The sequence below is a fragment of the Chinchilla lanigera genome, unplaced genomic scaffold (genome assembly GCF_000276665.1).
Source record: "Chinchilla lanigera isolate Chin_1 unplaced genomic scaffold, ChiLan1.0 scaffold00055, whole genome shotgun sequence".
In the NCBI taxonomy this organism is placed as follows: Eukaryota; Metazoa; Chordata; class Mammalia; order Rodentia; family Chinchillidae; genus Chinchilla; species Chinchilla lanigera.
Window position 1 is genome coordinate 12,436,730 of NW_004955456.1, and position 8,255 is coordinate 12,444,984.

General features: G+C 45.0%; 1 long non-coding RNA gene across 1 annotated transcript; it reads right to left on the bottom strand.

Annotated features, from left to right (window-relative positions):
* Window positions 1–645: 645 nt before the first annotated feature.
* On the bottom strand, window positions 646–2,206 carry LOC106149866. Its single transcript, XR_001236316.1, has 2 exons — window positions 2,114–2,206; window positions 646–1,330 (listed from the first exon to the last, which is right to left on the bottom strand). It is a non-coding gene; the product is annotated as an uncharacterized LOC106149866 (long non-coding RNA).
* Window positions 2,207–8,255: the final 6,049 nt, after the last annotated feature.

Here is an 8,255-nt window from a genome sequence, read left to right on the forward strand (position 1 = left end):
CTGGCTGCTCATTGCTGGCAAATCTGGACTGGGCTCTCAGCCCTGGGGCCCCTCTCGAAATCCCAACCATTCTCCTTCCTTGTCAAGAGACCAGAGACTGGAATCAAGCTCCGCTGGACACGATTTTTGAAAATCACTCAGTTGCCCTGGTCTGGGTTCCGCACACTTTGCTAAGGCTGCCTGAAGCCATAGTGCAACAATGTTAAGAGTGAGTGATTCCTGGGTGGTGCAGAGTTGCCAGGGAGAGAGGAGCTGCTTCAATCTCTGCCTTTTCAGAAAGCCTTCTGATAAAATCCATAATGAATTATGAATTTGCATTATGAATCCTCTCCTTTCCCCAAATACAGAGAACAGAGCTCCCAAAGTCACCTCTGGGGCCTCTCTTCTCTGGTCGTTTTTTTGCTTTTTAACTTTTGCACCATAATTCGCACCTTTTTACGTCACCTCCTGTTTGGTTGCTGGCTCAGTGCAGGCAGAAAACTCCCTGCAATAGCTTCCCATCCTCAGCAGTGCGATGACACAGTTGGCAGGGGCTCAGAAATATGACTTCCTGACTGAATAAATGACGATGATATTTGTAGCCTGATGCGTGCCCACACGTGCACGCACGCACACACACATACAGAGACACTTCCAAGCAGCGAGATCATTAAAATGTTTTTTAAAACTCGTTTCACAGCAGTATTGTCTGTGTTATCTAAATCACCACTTGCAAAATGAAAAAAAAAAAAAAAAGAAGAAAATCATTGAATTGGGTCTTGAGAGCCGGGCACGAACATGTTGAGGATGAAAGCCATCTTCGTGCAGAGAGGGGAAAAGAAAAAGTGCTTCCCTCCTAATGGAAGAGAAATTTCTGTGCAGGGAAAAAATAAAAGGCAACACGAAACAAAAGCAAGATGAATCACTTCCATTCTGCCAGAAACACAGCGAAACAATGGCGCTAAATGAGATACAATTCCTGACAAAGATCTCCTCTGTTCTCCAAGGGCTTTCATTGTGCAGCGCCTACCAAGAGTTATGTTTTATCTTCCCAAAAAGAGTCAGTGTACTTTATTTTATGCGTGGTACCTCGCTTCGCCTCGCCTCCCCACTTGCTGAGATTTAAGTCAGCTATTGTAGTGCTCTATCTCTGATCAGCCTTAAAGATCTAAAAAGCCCTGAGTTTGCAAGAATTTAAAAAAAAAAAAAAAAAAAAAGCCTTCTGGTTTGACAGTGATAGATCCCCCGGGTCTCCTGGGATGACATGCCTGCACTGTGAAGACTGCAGATCCTGTGATAACAAGCGGTAGCTCCAGCTCGCCTCTTGCCTTTGTAGGGAAGGTCAGGCCACCTGCAAAGAAGAGAATTGCAAGGAGGGCTTGGGCTACTGTCACCAAATGCAGCAGGGGTAGCTCCCTACTCCAGACAGTGAGTCTGAGGTAAAGAGAGGTAGAGATACGGTCCTTGAATTCCAAGATGTCATGGTGAACAACCAGGTTTAAGACACAAAAATGATCTTTTACGCTTAAACCTAAGTGTTTGCTCAGCTACTTTCAAGCACTTTGTCCTCATCCCCCTCAACCTCAGTTTCTTCATCTCTAAAATGGGATAACAGCAACAGCAGTGTCTGTTGCAAAGAGTTTGGGGGACTAAATGAGGTTATGCAGGGAAAGCGTGTATCAAGGGAGCAAGAGCTCCTCTAATACTCTTTTGGTTATTATTATTTGTACAGTGAGCTCTTTATATCCTAGCATTCCTTGGTGTAGTTTTTGATTCATACCTTTTTATCTCTAATGAATGAACAATTAGAAGACAATTAGGCAGAGAGAATTGCGTTACATTTCTGATTAAAAGCCTGGTACTCAAAGGATGAAGGTTGCAGTCTGTAGGGAGGCTTTGCACCTGGTGGAGGCCAACATACCAGTCCCCTCCCCCAGTTAATAAGACAGTGCCCACTGAAATTCCCTCACCTCGCCCTGGCTCTACCTCTAGCAGCAAATCTACGTGCAGCCGGCTCTCAGGCCTTCTTGTATGACCTGAGAGTGACAGACAGGGCGTGTGCTGTTGACTCCCACACAAGCACCTACCACCATAGCAAATGCCCCTTCCCCTATGAAGTCACCCTTTAACTTACCCAAAGCAGTGTTGTGGATCTCTCCTACGATCTCCCACTCCACTGTATGCTAGCAGTTCTCAAAGTGTGTTCCCTGGACTCCCGTCAACAGCACCTGGGAGCTTGTTAGAAATGCAAAATTTTAGACTCCACCCCCAACCTAGTGAATGAAACAAACACTCTGGAGCTTGCCAGGTGATTCTGAGGCCCGCTCAAATGAGAGCATGCTAGCTGTGTACAAGCTTCTATGGAGCCACTTGCCTAAACACCACAGAACTTACCCAACCTGTTTAACTATTCTGTCTTAGGCTTCAATATCTGTAAAAATGGGAATAATGATTGTAGGACTGCTTAAAAGTTAGAATTAATGCCGGTGTGGCAGGGCACCCCTACAATCCCAGCACTCAGAAGGCTGTGGCAGGAGGATCGCTTCAAGTTTACGGCCAGCCTGAGCCGCATAGTGAGTTGGAGGCCAGCCAGCATGAACTATATAGAGAGACCCTGTTTTAAAAATTCAAAAACTAAAAAAGTTTAAAAGTTAGAATTCCTTTTGAGCAGTTTCTATCTCTTTAAAATAAAAGTTAGAATTAATAAATACAAAAGGTGAGCTATATTACGCCAAATACGAGTCCCTCCCTGACTCCCCCCCAACTGTTCAGGAGGGCTTAGAATATTAATTTTTACTTAAAATTGCCCACTGTTTTGCAAAAGACACCCAAAGGGGCAGCATACGCCCCCTTGGAAGGGAGGCTACTACACTTTCAGGGATCTGGGGATCTGCTCAAACACCAGTGAGGAATCCTTAGAAATGAGTTAACACAGCTTTCCTTTTTTAGCGAGAGGTTGAGATTATGGAGCAGGAAGGAAGGAGGACAGGTGACACCCAGGGAAGAGGCATGAAGCCACCAATGGGTGAGGGTGCGGCAGAGGCCGCTGTGAACTGTGCAGTCAGTGTGCGGCCATCGCACCTGTGGCTCGGCTGCCTGTGAAGGGACTGTCCTCCCCTAGCACAGGAGCATGCGAGAGGACACCAGAAATGGCACCTTTTGGTCCACGCACCTCCATCTCGCCTCCCGGAAGTGCCTGCGCCATGGTTTCCTGAAGGATGTCCAGTTGCCCTGGGAAAGTCACCCCATGGCTCGTAGAGCAAACGAGCTGTGTCCTAGGCTGGGTGCAGCTTTGCTGGCTGGAAGGGTCACATGTGCTTGGTAAAGCACAGGATAAATGTCACAGGGCCCAGGCAGGGCTGGCAGGAGTCTGGGGAGAGTCCTGGATGTGTAGCTTTGGGATCTGGATCTCAGGCAGGCCGGGAAGTGGGAGGGGTTACAGGGGGGTCAGTTAATATCTCAGCCAGAGTAAGAGCTGATGAGCCCCACTGTGCTGATGGCTGAAACACTGTTTGCTTCTCTCATCCTCTCAGGGATCCCTAGGTCCCTTCACAATGTCTAACTATTCTCGAATTAATGAGTGTGGGTTGCTGCCTCATTTTACCCATTCTAGAAGGGCAGAAGCCACATCTAATTTTTTCATCTTTTTATACTGAGCACCTACAGCTGGGCGCAGCATGTAGTAGGATTTCAATATATGTCTTTAATATTAATCAACATGAGTTTTTTCATAGTACTATGAATGCCTTTATTCCAAGCTACATTGCCCACACTTTTTTATTTTATTTTTTTTTTATTTTGAGACAGAGTCTCACTAAGTTGCTAATTTGCCCAGACTGGTCCCTAACTTGTGATCCTCCTGCCTCCACCTCCCAGAGTGCTGATATTAAAGGTATGCATGTCCCTGCCCAGCTGTCCAGGAGTACCTTAAGGTAAATGAATGAGTGTGGAATATTTAAAGTCTAGTAAAGGAATCTGGCCAGCTGACCAAGTAAGGTGGTGCCTAATTCGAAGGCTTTGAAATTTTGCTGAAAATTTTAGTTTTATCTTCATAGTAAATAGAGAATGTGGGTTCCTAATAAGCAAGAACTACTTCTTGCTAATTCAGACCACTTATAGGAAATAGACCGGGCCAGACATCCCCGAGTTAAATCAGAGAGGGACATCTGTTCAGGGAGAGACAGTGAGGACGGGGTAGCAACTGGCCACATACAGAGGCAGGGATAACTTAGGACTGGAATGATGGGGGCTACAGGTGAGAGGCAGGTGTTGGGGCACAGGGGTGAGTTTAGCTCGATCCTCTCTGCCCCTCCCACTATGCTCAGCATAGCTCACTGCTCCCTGGGGGCACGTAATGAATCAGTGCAATGTCTGTTGGATCAGAACCGTGCTTCCTTGGGCAAGGGAGTCACAGAAAGCAACTGCACATATTTAACATGCAACTTTATTAGAACTTCAGCTTTTTTAACCAACTCAAAATACCACTCAGCTTACAGCAGGTGTTGTAAAGTTGGCCCATGGAGAAGCAAGAGAAAGGATGATTTGTGTGTAGACTAGCAATACTTTATCACAGCTGGAGAATTCACAAAGGAGCTATAAATGTAGGCCAAGAGAGCCCATTCATGGGTTTACTTTATGTCAAGGACTTTATCTGAAAGGCAGCCATTGGGGAGTTTGGAATCTGTGACATATAATTGTAGCTGCATTTGAGAAAGATCACATGTATTACTTGTGAAGGGCAGACAGTAGTGTTGGCTGCTCCCCTCCCTGTCCCCATACTGATGGTCCCTCTTCCCTCCAACATCACAAGGCTCTCATGGTTTGTAAGCAGCCATTCAAGTGTCCTTCCCGCCCACCTGAGAGGACAGGTCCCTTGAGGTCCTGCAATAGTTCTCCTTACGGCCACCTGGGGTAGGGAGTGGCCATGTGCAGAAGCAAGGATAACTTAGAATAAGAGAGCTAGGCACCACACTAAATTACCCAGGAAGATTCTAGGGAGAGAGAGCAAGCAATGCACAATTGCAGTAATTCAGGAAAGAAATGACAGCGGCCTGAGCTAGGGTAGCATTTGGAAAGAATGCAGCATGGGGGTTGGTGTCAGATGCACGGAAGCAGTAAAACAGGGCCGCTGTGTGACAGCGGGCAGGGATGACAGACAGGAAGGACTCAGAGACTGTGTGACCTAGGTAGAGAACACTGGGTGGTCCTGAGGGACAGGAGACAGGAAGAGTATCCTATGTAGGGGTGCTCGGCACAGGCTTAGTTCTGGATGTTGTGATGGTCTCTCTCTCTCTCTCTCTCATATCTCTCATATCTCTCATATCTCTCATATCTCTCATATCTCTCATATCTCTCATATCTCTCATCTCTCATCTCTCATCTCTGTTTTGTTTTGTTTTTTCTGTTTTTCTTCTGGTACCAGGAGTTGAACTCATGACCTTGTGCTTGCCAGGCAAGCACTTTGCCGCTGAGCTAAATCCCCAGCCCCTCATCTCTCATCTCTATGTCCATCTCCATCTCCATCACTGTCTCCCCTGGGGCTGAGACACACTGTCTTCCTCCTACACTTGCACATCACAGCCCCAGGCTCTCTTCCCTTGGGACTTCAGGACTTGGACTAATGGCCCCTTGGGCTCTCTGGCCTTCAGTCTCAGATTGAGAATTATGCAGTTTACTTCTTAGTTCTGAGGCTTTCAATCACAAAGCCAATTATTTCTATCTGTCTGTCTGTCAATCTACCCACCCATCTTTCTGTCCCTCCATGAATTCATCCATCTAGCCATCCATGCACTCATATTGTGTATCTACTATCTATCTATCTATCTATCTATCTATCTATCTGTCATCATCATCATCATCATCTATGTATCTGTCTGTTATGGTTCAGATATAAAATGTTTACCCAAAAGCTCATGTGTTTGGAAGGTGCTTTGGTCGTGGGATGCAACACTCCTCAGCAGATTCACCCATTGATGAGTTCAGCAGCTAAATGTGCTGTCAGAAGGTGGGGCCTGGCTGGAAGTGGTCACTGCGGATGTGACCTAGAAGGGGGTATCTTATCCCTGGTTCCTTCTTTCCCTATGCTTGCTGGCTGCCATACATTGAGCAGCTTTCCTTTGCCATGCCCTTCTTTTGTGCTGTGTTTCCCTTGGATCCAGCCAACTATGGGCTACAGCAATGAGCCAAAACAAACCTCTTGTCCTATAGGTTGTGGGTGTCACCTATCTACCTATCTATTTATCTATCTATCTATCCCAACATGATTTCCTATTGTGCTTTCCAGTTTCTGAAGCAGCTCTGGAAATCTTTTGTGAGTGTTATTAGTTGTACAATCATGGCTGCTTTAATGTCCTGAATGTGCACAAAATGTTTCCCTTTCATGGTAATTTTGACTTTGAGGAAGAACCAGAAGCCATACAGTCCCAGATCCAGTGAATAAGGTGAATAAAGACACACCAGCATGTAAAAACAAGCCTGCCTTTCTGCTAGATGGCACTCAACAGCAATATTCACCATAATTTTGATCATACCCTCTAAAGACATTCATGGAAGAGAATTTCCAGAACTTCAGAAGGTGGCAAGAATTAGGGAATAAATGTGTTCACAGTGACGGGGAAGATTTTAAGGAAAATGGCAATGTGTCTTTTACTTACCAAATTTTTACAATTTAAACATCCAAAGTATTTTTTATCACTCTTTCTTTAATTAACACTACTCTATACTAGCAAATGGCTAAAGTGATCATTTTTTTCAGTAAAAGGTATGGAGCCTAGGTCCTTCATACTGAGTAACATTTTCAACCATATATATATATTCAGAGAGAAAGAAGATAGATAGACAGATGGACAGACAGAGTTTCACTTTGTAACTACATTCCACAGGCTAGACTAGAACTTGTGATCTTTCTGCCCCAGACTCCCAGAATGCTGAAATTACAGGCATGCACCACTATGCCCAGCTGATAAGTTTTCTATTGTATTATGTTAATAAGGTAAATAAGCAAACTAGGGTTTGGAGAAGTTAAATAACTTGATCAAGTTCACACCACCAATTGATGGATAAATTCAGGTAAGGATCAATGTCTTTTGAGGGCTGTGTTCTCTCCCTAATATGGCCTATGCAGTGTATAAAGAGTTTTCCCCCATTTCTTCTGTGGTAGTATAAATTTAGAAGAGTCAAGACTGCCTTTGAGATAACAGATACTTAAGTAGATTCCAAATATTTCTTCTTTTAATCCTTCCTGTACAACACTGACTTTTCTAATCAGTTGTTAAAATAAATCTCAAGGACTTGCGAAATTATTTGTAAAATACAGCAGGGAGCCCTTCAACTTATCAGTAAATAAACAGGTAGAGAAACCAGAAGGCAGAGGAAGAGGGTTCACAGTTTCCCAGCACCTGGCCACCGTCCAGGTGATTTCACTTTCAAATGACAAATTAAGCAGCTGACGAAGCTCCGGAGTCTCCTCATCAGGAAGACAGCCCTGTGCAGAGCTGCCTGGGCAGGAAAGGCTCACCACACAGAGGCCAACGCACAGGTGAGATCCATGGACTGGGGAATTCCAGGAAAATGTGCAGCTACATGAGAGTGTGGAAAGATCACTTCCTTCCCAGCTGTTTTGTGGCTGATGCTCTCAGTGCATCAGCCAATCCTGAACATCCTGGGTAACATGTCTCTCATTGGCCATTTAAATTATGTGGGTTTCTTCTTTCTTTAATGTTTCAGTGACTGTGGTGGACCCAGGGTCAGATACAGAAATATATTGAACACTCACCACCCACAGAGTGAGCTAAAAACCCTAAAATACTCATCACATTAGTCTGCTAGAGCCAACATAACAAAATACCATGCACAGGGAGATTCAGAGAACAGAAAGTTACTTCCTGTGGTTCTGGAGACTGGAAGTCCATGATCAAGGTGAGGGCCAGGCTGATTTTTCATGAGCCTCTCTCCTGGATTTGTAAATGTTGTTTTCTAGGTGTGTCCTCATGTGGCCTTTTCTCTGTGTGCACATCCTCTATCCTTTCTTCTTCTTCTTCCTCTTCCCCTTCCTTTTCTCCTTCTTGTTGTCATACTACGAATTGATCCTAGGTCCTTCACATGGAACTATGTGTCCAGCTCATCTTTTATTTTAATTTTGAAACAAGATCTTGCTAAGTGGCTAAGTCATTTAGCCCAGGTTGGAAGTTGCAATCCTCCTGCCTCAGCCTCCCAGAACCCTGGGATTACACATGCATGCCACCAGTCTTCCTCTTCTAAGGATATCAGTCCCATTG